The sequence below is a fragment of the Helianthus annuus genome, chromosome 8 (genome assembly GCF_002127325.2).
Source record: "Helianthus annuus cultivar XRQ/B chromosome 8, HanXRQr2.0-SUNRISE, whole genome shotgun sequence".
Taxonomy (NCBI): Eukaryota; Viridiplantae; Streptophyta; class Magnoliopsida; order Asterales; family Asteraceae; genus Helianthus; species Helianthus annuus.
Genome location: NC_035440.2, coordinates 139,980,704 through 139,991,732, shown reverse-complemented (window position 1 = coordinate 139,991,732; position 11,029 = coordinate 139,980,704). Strand labels below are relative to the sequence as shown.

Sequence of the window (11,029 nt, the reverse complement as noted above, 5' to 3'; positions counted from 1 at the left end):
CAAACTCTCGTTCCAAAGCTCGAATTTCGTGACGGGGACAAAAATCTCTCATCATGAGAGCTCGAAGCTCTTCCCATGTTTGTGCCAACGCCACTTCGGCACCCCTATCGCGCATCACTCCGTTCCACCAAGTAAGAGCACGCTTCTCGAACACACTTGATGCAAATTCAACCTTACGCTCATTCGGACATTGCACATGTCTGAATGTGTTCTAGATACTTTCAAACCGTTGGAGGAGTGTAGTCGCTCCTTGTGACCCATAAAACTTTAGCGGCTTAGCGGAGTTGAAACTCTTGAAATTGCATTGTGCATTGTTATTGTTGTTGTACAGCTCGTGGATTTGGGTCACAACGCCTGGAAGCACAACAGCCATTTGCTGAGAGACAAGGGCTGCGATTTCTTCAGCAGTAAAAGGTTGTGCATCACGTCGAGGAGGCATCGTCTAACAAGGAAATATGAGAAACGAGTGAGGTCGACGATTAGGAAAAACAAAAGAGGTTTTGAAAATATCGACGAAATATAAGGAAGGCGATCATTTGTTCGTTACCTCGAACAAACAAACGACACGCAGTGACTAATCAAAGTAATGAATCGAAATAATGTATCGCAAAGACATGCTCGCCTATAAGTGAACACTCACCCCAAGAGTTCCCAGGTAAGAGTGACTGGTCCGATTATGTGGATTTGTACGAACACTCTAGCCTTAGACAGAAAACTCAGGGTACAGGCATTCACTCTTCCAGTTTGCACGTGTTCACATTATTTAGACCCAAACTTTGACGAGATTTTGAAAACTCAAAAGGCACTAAGCCAAAAATGAGTCAAACTGGAAGGGTTCAAAACCTTATAATGGAGGGTTCAAAACTTAGTAATCATTCATCCTAGAACGGATGATTAATTTTCGAAGTAGATTCAGATTTCGTTTTTTAAAATTCTAAACGCAAATCAACTTGCGTTGGGGTCCTAGAAAGTTATAGTCTAGGTCGAAATTTTACTAATAACCTAATTCTCTATAACCATTGGCTCTGATACCAACTCTTCTGTCACACCCCGACCACGTAAAACGACAAATCGTGGCGGAAACGCCAGGGAGTGTTGTAATAGAATTATTGTTTCAAACCATGGATACGAAGAGTTTCATTTCATTAAATATTATACATTGTTTTAAAGTTAAACAAGCAAATCAAACATAGAGTAATATCATTATTAAATCACTAAGGCCTCGTCCGATCCTAAGTGAGCATGTTTCCTATTCGCAATCAACACTAAGCAACTTCACCTGAAACATATGTAAAAACAAAGTCAGCAAGGAAATGCTGGCGAGTACATAGGTTTTGTGAGAGTGTCAGATTCATGGCTCGCTTATACGTTGAAATAAATTATGCAACCTCATTAATTGTCATTAGAAAACCTTGTTTTATAAAATGTTTGTATCGTAAAATGAATAACCAAATCAAAATAGTTTGGTTATAATTTATAAACCTCGAAGCCATGAATCTTTACCCAAAACATTTGTTTTTCGTAAACCAAATCGTAAATCATTCTCGTAAATAAACTCGTACAGTTTATATTGTTTCGAAAACCTCGTTTGTGTGACATCGCTTCCAATTGTTTACCAAAATCGTTTAATTCGTTAAACATCGCTTTAGTCATTTAAATCATTCTCGTTAAAGATCGGTGAAACTACTTTTGGTCGTCTCGCTAATAACATTCAAACCTATGTGACTCGTCTATTGTTCAACTCGTTTTCGCATTAACAAACCTCCAAAGGGTAAGTTAACAATCATCAGATTCGGTCGTTACCCACCTAACCCACACATAACCATGGGTCCGGTCTGATAACGGGATTTGTCGGATCCTATGGTACCATAACTTAATACTGGTCGGTTTGGCCGAAATTAATGAATGTCATTTGTTATGTAATTACAACCAACAAGCTCGTTCACATTATCGAAATCGTTATTAGTTTAATATAAACCATCTTACTCGTTGTGAAACCATCGTTAAAACATCGAAATCGTTTTGATACATATGAATCACCCCAAAACAATTGAAAATAGTAAAACTGGGACTATGTACTCACCTTCGGGTGCGTTTTTAAATGTTAACATAATCCCTCAATTGTTTATCCGCCCTAAATTAAATAAGAATGATTTTTAATAATCAAGAACCACACTTTGGCATGCAATTACTACTTATGTCACTTCTGTTTTAATGTATATGAAACTGGATTGTTTTCGGACATTTAAATAAAATGGTTAACTTATTCCAAAAATTCCCAAATTTTTACAGAACGTCTTACATGAACCAAATATTATTGTATAAAAATATCGGGGTCTAGTTCATTATCAATATTTTAAAAAAAATACATTTTCCCGACTGCAATTAGATTTGTTACATTCTGATCGCAGTCTACGGAATAATTCACTAAAAATTAATCGTAAGTCCGTTTAACGTAATTCCAGTTGGAGGATCACTGCGACAACAGTGACCATCTACAGTATAAGTTTTATGATCTAATCCTACACAGAATCCAGGTTATGACTGAAAACAGGATGCACATTTTCAGCAAAAAAAAAATCAGCTTAAGCTGCTGTTACGGAAAGGCACTTTAAAAATAGTAAACGGAGTCCAAAAATATTGATTCCGGCGTCATTAGAACCGTATTTTATAATAACACATTATAGACTTAAGAAAATCAAGTTTTTGTTAAGTTACGATGCAGTTACAGCCAGTTAAAGGCGGCTGGAAAAGCAGATCAGCATGCTGTTTTTAGTCTTTTATCATCATAAAGCGCGTTCGATTGATTCCGTTAACATGTTTAGCGATCACAACAATACTTACAGCAGATTATTACTTATATATATCAGATTTATCAAGCAATATCATATTTCATTTATCATTTCAACACTACTTTAACCATACTTCATCTTTAGTTAGTTACACTTCAAGACTTGTTTATGTTCATTAGGCTTTCTATCTTTTTGATCTTTAAACATCATTAACCACATAAAAACATGAACAAGATGAAGATCTAAGGAACTTACTACTAGCACAAGGCTAGGGGAGTTCGAGTGTAGAAAAGTGGTGGATAAAAGAAAACGAGGGCGGTCCTTGACAATCCGAGTGCACCAAGCTTCCTTATGTGCCTCCTTGCACCCTTGTATGGTAATAGAATGGGTGGAACAAGTCGAATGATGGTGGTAGGGTGGTGGTTGATTTCAGCCGATCCAAAGAGAAGAGAGGAGTTAGAGTTTAGTTTGGAAGTGTGTTGTGAAATGAGAGAGTAATAGTCTTATGGTTAGTTACTTATAGACTTCATCCACTATTGTCTCATGGGTATTATGTTCCCTATCTATCAACATGATCCAATTTAATAATTCAAAAAATCTAAGAGTGGGGGACACCCCATAACCGATTGTTGGGGGGAAAGGTTTAGTTTGGTTAGGTTATCTATAATATATTAAAAAGGAGAAGTGACGTACAAGATAGTAATTTTGCCATACGTATCAATTTTAAAGCAATATGTACAAGGTGGTTAAAGCCATGGAAATTGTAATTCCCACTAAGTTTAAGACGCCTAAAAGGGTAATTGTGGGATTTCAGCATGAAATTCTAGAAAACCCTACCATCTCCTGGTAAATGAATCGTCTGGCGTTCAATTCGTCTTTTCAATGGAAACATAACAGCATTTTATTGCTCAGGAGATGAGGGTTATGGGAGATACATGGAGATAGCACTCAAGCAACGATACTCATCCTAGGGCCACCATAGCCGCAGGCTTCACTTCCGTTTAATTTGCATTTTTTCAATCTCTACATCCCATCTTACTCTATGTATCTATTTTTAACCTAATCAATCTATGTTCTTTTTCTATTTGTATGGGTTCAAGGACAATTGTGCTAACTCAGGGTGTTCAGATCTAGGGTTCTGACAAAATGGAGATGGTTACGGGTTCCGGTGGCGAGTGTGTTAAGATTAGACAACTATCAGAGGAAGATCGACCTTCCAACCATGCTACGGCAAAGATTCCGGCAACTACGGTAAGGTTCTGACGAGTCTGATCTCCCTCTACATGTTCTTACTAATACAAGCTCTGTCGAATTTATATAAACATTTATGGTTTTGTGGAATGATGAGATCACAGCGATGGTGGCTAAAACGATGTTCGACGCTTATTATTTTAAGTTTTCAGTTTTACATAAGCAATTGATTCTTTCTTTTTACTGTTTGCGATTTTAATTTACTATTGATTTAGGGGGTTTTGAGTTTAAAACTGAACTTGAATTGGGTTTTTTGTTTGATTTATGATTTATAGATGAATGTTTGTGGCTTACCCGATTGTGACGTGTTATTGGTTCGGTTTGTTGCCGACCCGAATCTTTATGTCCAGGTAACTTCTTTATATACAACCTTTTTGTAAGGCTTGGCCACGTTTGATTCGCATTTAATTCATCGTCTTCGGTCACAAATTTCTTAGCTCTTAATCAGTTCACTATTTATTCTCTGTCTTTACATTTTGATTGTTGGGTGGATGCTGGTAGTTGGAGTTCGTAGCTAGGGGCGTCTTCTCAGCAACCGTGGTTCATGACTAATACGCTGTTATTGTTGTGCCTGATGTAAGTATCCGTGCATAAAAATACAAGCCATGGAGATTATCAAACAAAAGAATAATGTGCAGACGTTTTCCAGTATATTCTTCCATACGCTAAGGCTTCTTCTGTAAGCCTTTCATAAATTATAATCAGTTGAGAGATGACGAGATGAGCAGAAGGCATAGCATCGCGGCGTCCTCTGTGAGAGATGACGAGAGTATGGACAGTTCGCCGTCGGTTCCGAGTTTCCTATTTTACCGCACTATTGTGTGCATAGTCATTGCTAGAATGGCTTTATAGTATGTATTTTAGCATCTGTGTTAAACTTAAAAACGAAAGTCGAGGTGGCGGTTGTGTAGGAAGTCGTGGCGGTGGTCGAGGTTGAAGTCGAGGCGGAGGTGGAGGCGGTGGAGAAGGCGGAGCTTTGTCGACTCTACTGCAACACTCACGAGGTTCTTGAAAATCATAAAAATGGGAAAAAACATGAATAGAATATGGAAATACAGGAAGAATTACAGCGGCTTGCGGGAAAAACACAAATGTCGGTTCCCATGGATAGCCGGAAGTCAAAGTCGAAAGTCAAATGATGCAGGCTGAAGAACAAGGGAACAGTTTAAAGAGAAAAATGAGAGAGGGAATACTAACCAATTATTGTTGCAATGTTCTTGACATCAGTCGTAAGGAATCGAGATGGTGAAGTCACGTTATACCCTTTTCAGAACCAAACATTTCTCCTTTAAGTGGGAACCCTCATTTGTTTAGAGTTCATACGTTCGGGTAAGTTAAATTTATCTATAGACAGAACTCATGAGTCATGATTAGCTTCCATTTTTTTATGAGGTTAATCTTGACTAATCTAAGTTATGTTGTTCAGTGAACGGCATAATGTACGTTGCTTAAGATGATGAAAAATTCAAATAGAGGAACACCTTTGTTTTATTCTTTTCTAACGGTGAGAATATTTTTCACTTCCAACCAGGCTGCAGTGGACCTGGCTTTTATATATGGGGAGATGCGGATCTTTTTAGCTACAGGAGAGGTTTATTGACACGTCTTAGTGGAAAGGTGAAAAAAATGAAGTTCAGTATCAATTTCAGTGAGCCAACCTTAGGTTAAAATGCTTAATATGTGCTCTGAAGAGAGTCCCTTGTTATGGATGCTTAGTGAGTTGGTGAAGCTAGCAAACCACAAGAGTTCAGTGGCCAATCTTATTTTTGCATGTTTGCATTGCTGAATATTTCCATCGCTTATTCAACCATATTTTTTCTCACGGTATATTGTTTTGTATTATTAAAGTATATTGTTTGAAAATGGAATTGGATTATAATATCTTGGACAAACCTTATTAGTTTAGAAAGGTCCCGTTCTCTTTTAAGATACAAATATATCTACGCATTTGACTGGTTTCTCTTTAAGTTGATACTAATCTTTTTTTTTTTTTTTTGAAAGAAAATGAATCAGAAGCTTTTATACATTGAAAGTATCTTGCAGTTATTGTTGAATGGGATAAAATGTTAGACATCCGGAATGGGTTGTGGTTCGTAATAGGCGTCATAATTGAATCTGATATTAGTATGGACACCCGCCGCAACGCGCGGTCATCCCCACTAGTAATGGTAAAGTGGCCATCTAGTTAGATTTCTAAAGTTTAGTTAGTGTATATTAGTGTTTTAATTAATATAAAGTGGGTTAGGGTATTCGGGGACCCTAACTAGCTCAGAAAAGTGGGAATAATATGTTTGACAAATTTTTTGTGTCCCGGGTGAAGTCCGGTTGTTCGGTTAAACACCGTTCCGTTAAAATGTTTAATTATGTACCGGGTATTTTATTTAGCGTTCAAATCCCAATTTATGGCGTTCTAATTTATTTTTATTATTCTATAAAAATAAACTCGCCAAAATATTACTGAAATAAATTTCAGTTGCCAAGACTGGCTACGTTGTCTGTGTTTCGCAGTAAAAGCATTGTGTCGCGCAGAAACACGCGGTACATGCATAAACTTGGAAATAACGTTTTTAAGCGTTTTAATTTATTTTTCAACACGAACCTGATTAAAATAAGATTTTAATCATAACAGAATATTTGTGGGATTTAAATATTATCCGGGCGGTCACCAACGTTCGTTTCGCAGTTTTGTCATAATTAGTTCTTTAGTTCAAATAAACATGTTTTCGCCATACCGAATCCTTCGAAACTTATTTCTAAGTTATGTAAGGGATATTTAGGGTATGTTTGGCTTACGTCATAGTTCCGGAGTGCATGTCGTGTTTAACTGATTGCGTTTAAGCACCAGTTTGCGTATAACCTTCCAGAAAGTGATTTAAAGCTTGAAATCGGTATCGAATCAAATTGTAAAATTAATAAACACAATTGCACATATAGTAACACCAAAATACACATAATAACACCAATGCATATTGTTTTATTAATAACGGACATTGTTTTACATTATACGATGATTACAGATCACAGTTGTCACAAAATTGGCTTTGCCCGGATGGTACTTGATGGCGTATTCGTAATCATTCAATAACTCGACCCATCGACGTTGCCGCATGTTCAGTTCCTTTTGCTTGAAGATATGCTCGAGATTCCTGTGATCGGTGTAGATGGTGCACTTGGTACCGTACAGGTAATGTCTCCATATCTTAAGTGCAAAAACGACAGCTCTCAGCTCTAAATTGTGCGTGGTGTAGGTGCGCTGAATGGATGCGTCGCAATAGACCAGAAAATCGTCTGTGCACCTATACTCTCATTGCCAGAAGGCACATATGATTTTCTGGTCTATTGCGACGCATCCATTCAGGGTCTTGGATGTCGTTTTAGAGCTGGGAGCATACGGAAGGTACCGTCCTTCTTCTTAATAAACAACACTGGAGCTCCCCAAGGCGAAGAGCTAGGACGAATAAAACCCTTATCCAAGAGCTCTTGTAGTTGTGTAGATAGTTCTTCCAATTCTGATGGAGCTAAACGATACGGTGCACGAGCTATTGGTGCTGCTCCAGGAGCTAGCACGATTTGGAATTCGACCTGGCGATGAGGCGGTAGCCCAGGTAAATCTTCAGGAAACACTTGAGGAAAATCACGTACTACTGGAATATCCTCGATCTTCTTCTCTTTCGTTGACGCGTCAGTGACAAGTGCCAAGATAGCGGTGTGACCCTTTCGTAAACACCTCTGGGCCTTAAGAAAGGAGATGATGCCCACCACAACACCACTCTTGTCGCCTTGAACTTCGAGTGGTTCTTTACCAGAACGGGGAATACGAATAATCTTTTCTTTGCATAGGATCTATGCTTGCTGTTGGGATAACCAATCCATCCCAATAACGATGTCGAAACTACCCAGAACTATGGGAATGAGATCGATGGAGAACGTCTGACCAGCTAAGACAATGTTACAATCCTTGACTATGTGTGTGGCCTCTAAACTTTTACCATTGGCTAACTCTACGACATGTTTGGTGTTTAAAGGAGTTGGTGTACGTTTAAGCATTTGACTAACTTTCAGAGACATATAATTGGTATCTGCACCCGAATCAAATAAAACAGTAACATAAAAGTCATCGAGAAGGAACTTACCCATCACCACATTAGGATCATTCCGTGCTTCACCCTGCCCCAGCACGAACGCACAACCCCTAGCGCCGTTGTCATTATTGTTTCCCTCACTGTTGTTCCCATTGGCCTTATTGTTGTTGTTATTCTGATTTTGATTTAACTAGGGGCAGTCCCACTTGAAGTGGCCTTCAGCACCACACTGAAAGCATCCCCTGTTGCCTCGCTGCTGTTGTTGCTGCTGGTGGTTGTTGTTGCTGGTTCTGATTCGCAGGTCATGAGCTCCTGCAATCCTTAGCTTCATGACCCATCTTGAGACACCTCTGACAACGACCCTTGTTGCACTGACCATTGTGGTGCCTGTTGCATGTGTTGCACTTCGGAAGATTTCCTCGGTATCCACCCTGCCTTTGACTACCAGAAGATTGCTGACCAGGACTCTGGTAACTATCACTCTTTCGCTGCTGTGCTTGGGACTGAACTGTAGTCGAACCCTTGCTGGAATCCCTATCCCATTTTCGCTTGTTATCACTGGGAGTAGCAGAAGTAGTAGTAGTAGCAGCAATGATACGCTTAGGCAGTCTATTCTGTTCCACTGCCTGATCTATGAGACGATGAGCAAGACGGGTAACATCCTGAATAGTAGCAAGGTTGGCAGACGTCACATGGCTTTGAATCTCCGGTACTAAGCCTCTGAGGTACAACTTAATGCGCTTGATAGGAGGGTCCACCATAGTTGGACACAAGATGGCCAGCTAGTTGGATCGCTTCGTATATGCTTCTCTCTCTGACCCCGTCATCTTCAGATTAAAGAACTCCACTTATAGCTTGTGGATGTCATCACGACTACAGTATTCTCGCTTATTCAGTTCCTTAAAGTCGTTCCATGGGGTAGCATTGGCAGCTGCCAGCCCTAACATCTGAACTTGTGCATTCCACCAAGTGAGCGCAATGCCTTCGAGAGTACCAGTGGCATACTTCACCCTGCGAGCCTCAGGGCATTCACACATCTCAAAGACGGACTCGAGCTTCTCAAACCAATGGAGGAGTCCAACGACCCCTTCAGTGCCACTGAATGTGCTAGGACGACAGTCCATGAAAGCCTTGAAGGTGCATACAGGTGGCTGAGCGTGTTGACCTGTTGGGTATAAGAACAGGACAAGGTTAAACACAAGAGTTGGTTTAGGAGTGTAGGATCTAAAGATCCTAGAGTGAGTTACGACTGCAGGGTATACCTCCTGCTTGTGCGGCTGCAAGTGCCGCAGCAACTTGTTGGTCAATCAGAGCCGTCAGCTGGGCTTGTGTCATGTTAACGCGTCCACTCATGATCTTCGCAAGTAAGAGAACACAAGTGAGAAGTGCGTCGTATCAGTACGCAAGTGTGGAATAACAGAAGAGTGTGAGCAAACAAGGTTTTCAAATAGTAGTTGCTACGTTATCTAAGCATACCATGAGCAATGTAGTATGTATCTAACAAGTAGGTAATGTAAACATGAATGGTATCACCTATAGTGTTGAGTCTTGCACGTGGAGCGAAGCATCGTTGTGGATCGTTGAACACTGTACAGGTTATAGTCTGATTTTAATAAAAACCCTTTTTCCCCTTATTAAAACCAAGTTCACTATAACCAATGGCTCTGATACCAATCTGTCACACCCCTAAAATGCACACACGGAGTACCACCGCTTGGAGGCGTGACTGACCAGGATCAAGCCACCAATCATATTGAACATAACAAGTAATAAGTAAAATTCAACCACACAATATGAAAGGTGTTTCAAATGAAAAACATAGTTAAGTGTTTAGCGGAAGCATAATTGTAAAACCCAATGTAAGTATTAAGTACGAAATAAAGTAATGTTTTTAGCATGGCACACACTGCCATGTCCCACAATGACCGCGCCACCCTGTGCAAGCTCCATGAGTACCTAACGACCTGCAAGGCATGTAACGACGAGTCAACAACAAAGTTGAGCGAGTTCACAGTTGGTTGTTTAGTTATAGTATTTGTTTCGTAAATCATAAGTTCTTTTTGTAAACCATGTATCGTATTAATTCGTATCGCGGTCTCCAAGACATGTTTGCAAAGATTAGTTGGGGCTTCCCATGTGTTACCAGACCGAGTGTATCGACTGCTATGAAAATGTAAGAGGTGTCCTAAGTCAATGTCTATCATCATTGACCCTTTGCCCATAGTCCATTAGTACATGCCCGTTCGAACGACACGGTGTGAGGTTTGTTAAACCTAATAGCGCTATTAACTAATGACCCGCTCGCCATAGGCCTCGGCGATTAAGTCGATATAATGAGGGACTTCAATGATAGAGGTTTGGTCCAGTGTGTAATCTTGGCATCGTACCCACGGAGGATGGTCGTAATTACCGTATAGTTCATTTACCCATTCCCAACCCTTGGGAATCCCATGCCTTGGAAAGAGTGTGAACTCACCTTGGTTTGCTCGGTATGCTAAGGTATGTGCTCACAAATAATCAGTCAAGTCCTAAAGTACGCACGTGTACATAATCAGTTTATATATTCACGAAGCTCACGTATAAGTACAATCACACTGGTATTGAATCAGCAATCACGAATAACACAAAGCACGTATTCAAGCTCATACAAGTCATGCTTAACATCTAACAGTAGTTAGCTAACCCGGTTATCCCTTAACAGAAAGAAATCAAGTTACTGTGCAAATTACCCATTCGACGAAACACCCCTGTTTCATCGTTACTTCCCTTCGACGAACCACCCTTGTTTCGTCATGTACCCTCGGCGAAACACACTGCTTCGTCATGCCTGTTTCGTCGTGACTGGCCCCGGCGAAACACCCTCTTGTTTCGTCGCGCCAGTCGTTTCGTCATACCACCAGTGAT

General features: G+C 40.0%; 2 long non-coding RNA genes across 3 annotated transcripts; one reads left to right on the top strand and one right to left on the bottom strand.

Moving 5' to 3' along the window:
• Positions 1-1,167: 1,167 nt before the first annotated feature.
• On the bottom strand, positions 1,168-3,091 carry LOC118481219. The gene is made up of 3 exons (XR_004864937.1): positions 3,048-3,091; positions 2,084-2,134; positions 1,168-1,279 (listed from the first exon to the last, which is right to left on the bottom strand). It is a non-coding gene; the product is annotated as an uncharacterized LOC118481219 (long non-coding RNA).
• A 512-nt stretch (positions 3,092-3,603) lies between these two features.
• LOC110873573 lies at positions 3,604-5,924 on the top strand. 2 transcript variants are annotated; one of them, XR_002555259.2, is made up of 5 exons: positions 3,604-4,043; positions 4,319-4,393; positions 4,545-4,619; positions 4,693-5,372; positions 5,575-5,924. It is a non-coding gene; the product is annotated as an uncharacterized LOC110873573 (long non-coding RNA). The 2 variants fall into 2 exon arrangements; XR_002555258.2 differs by having other exon boundaries at positions 3,605-4,043; positions 4,545-5,372.
• Positions 5,925-11,029: the final 5,105 nt, after the last annotated feature.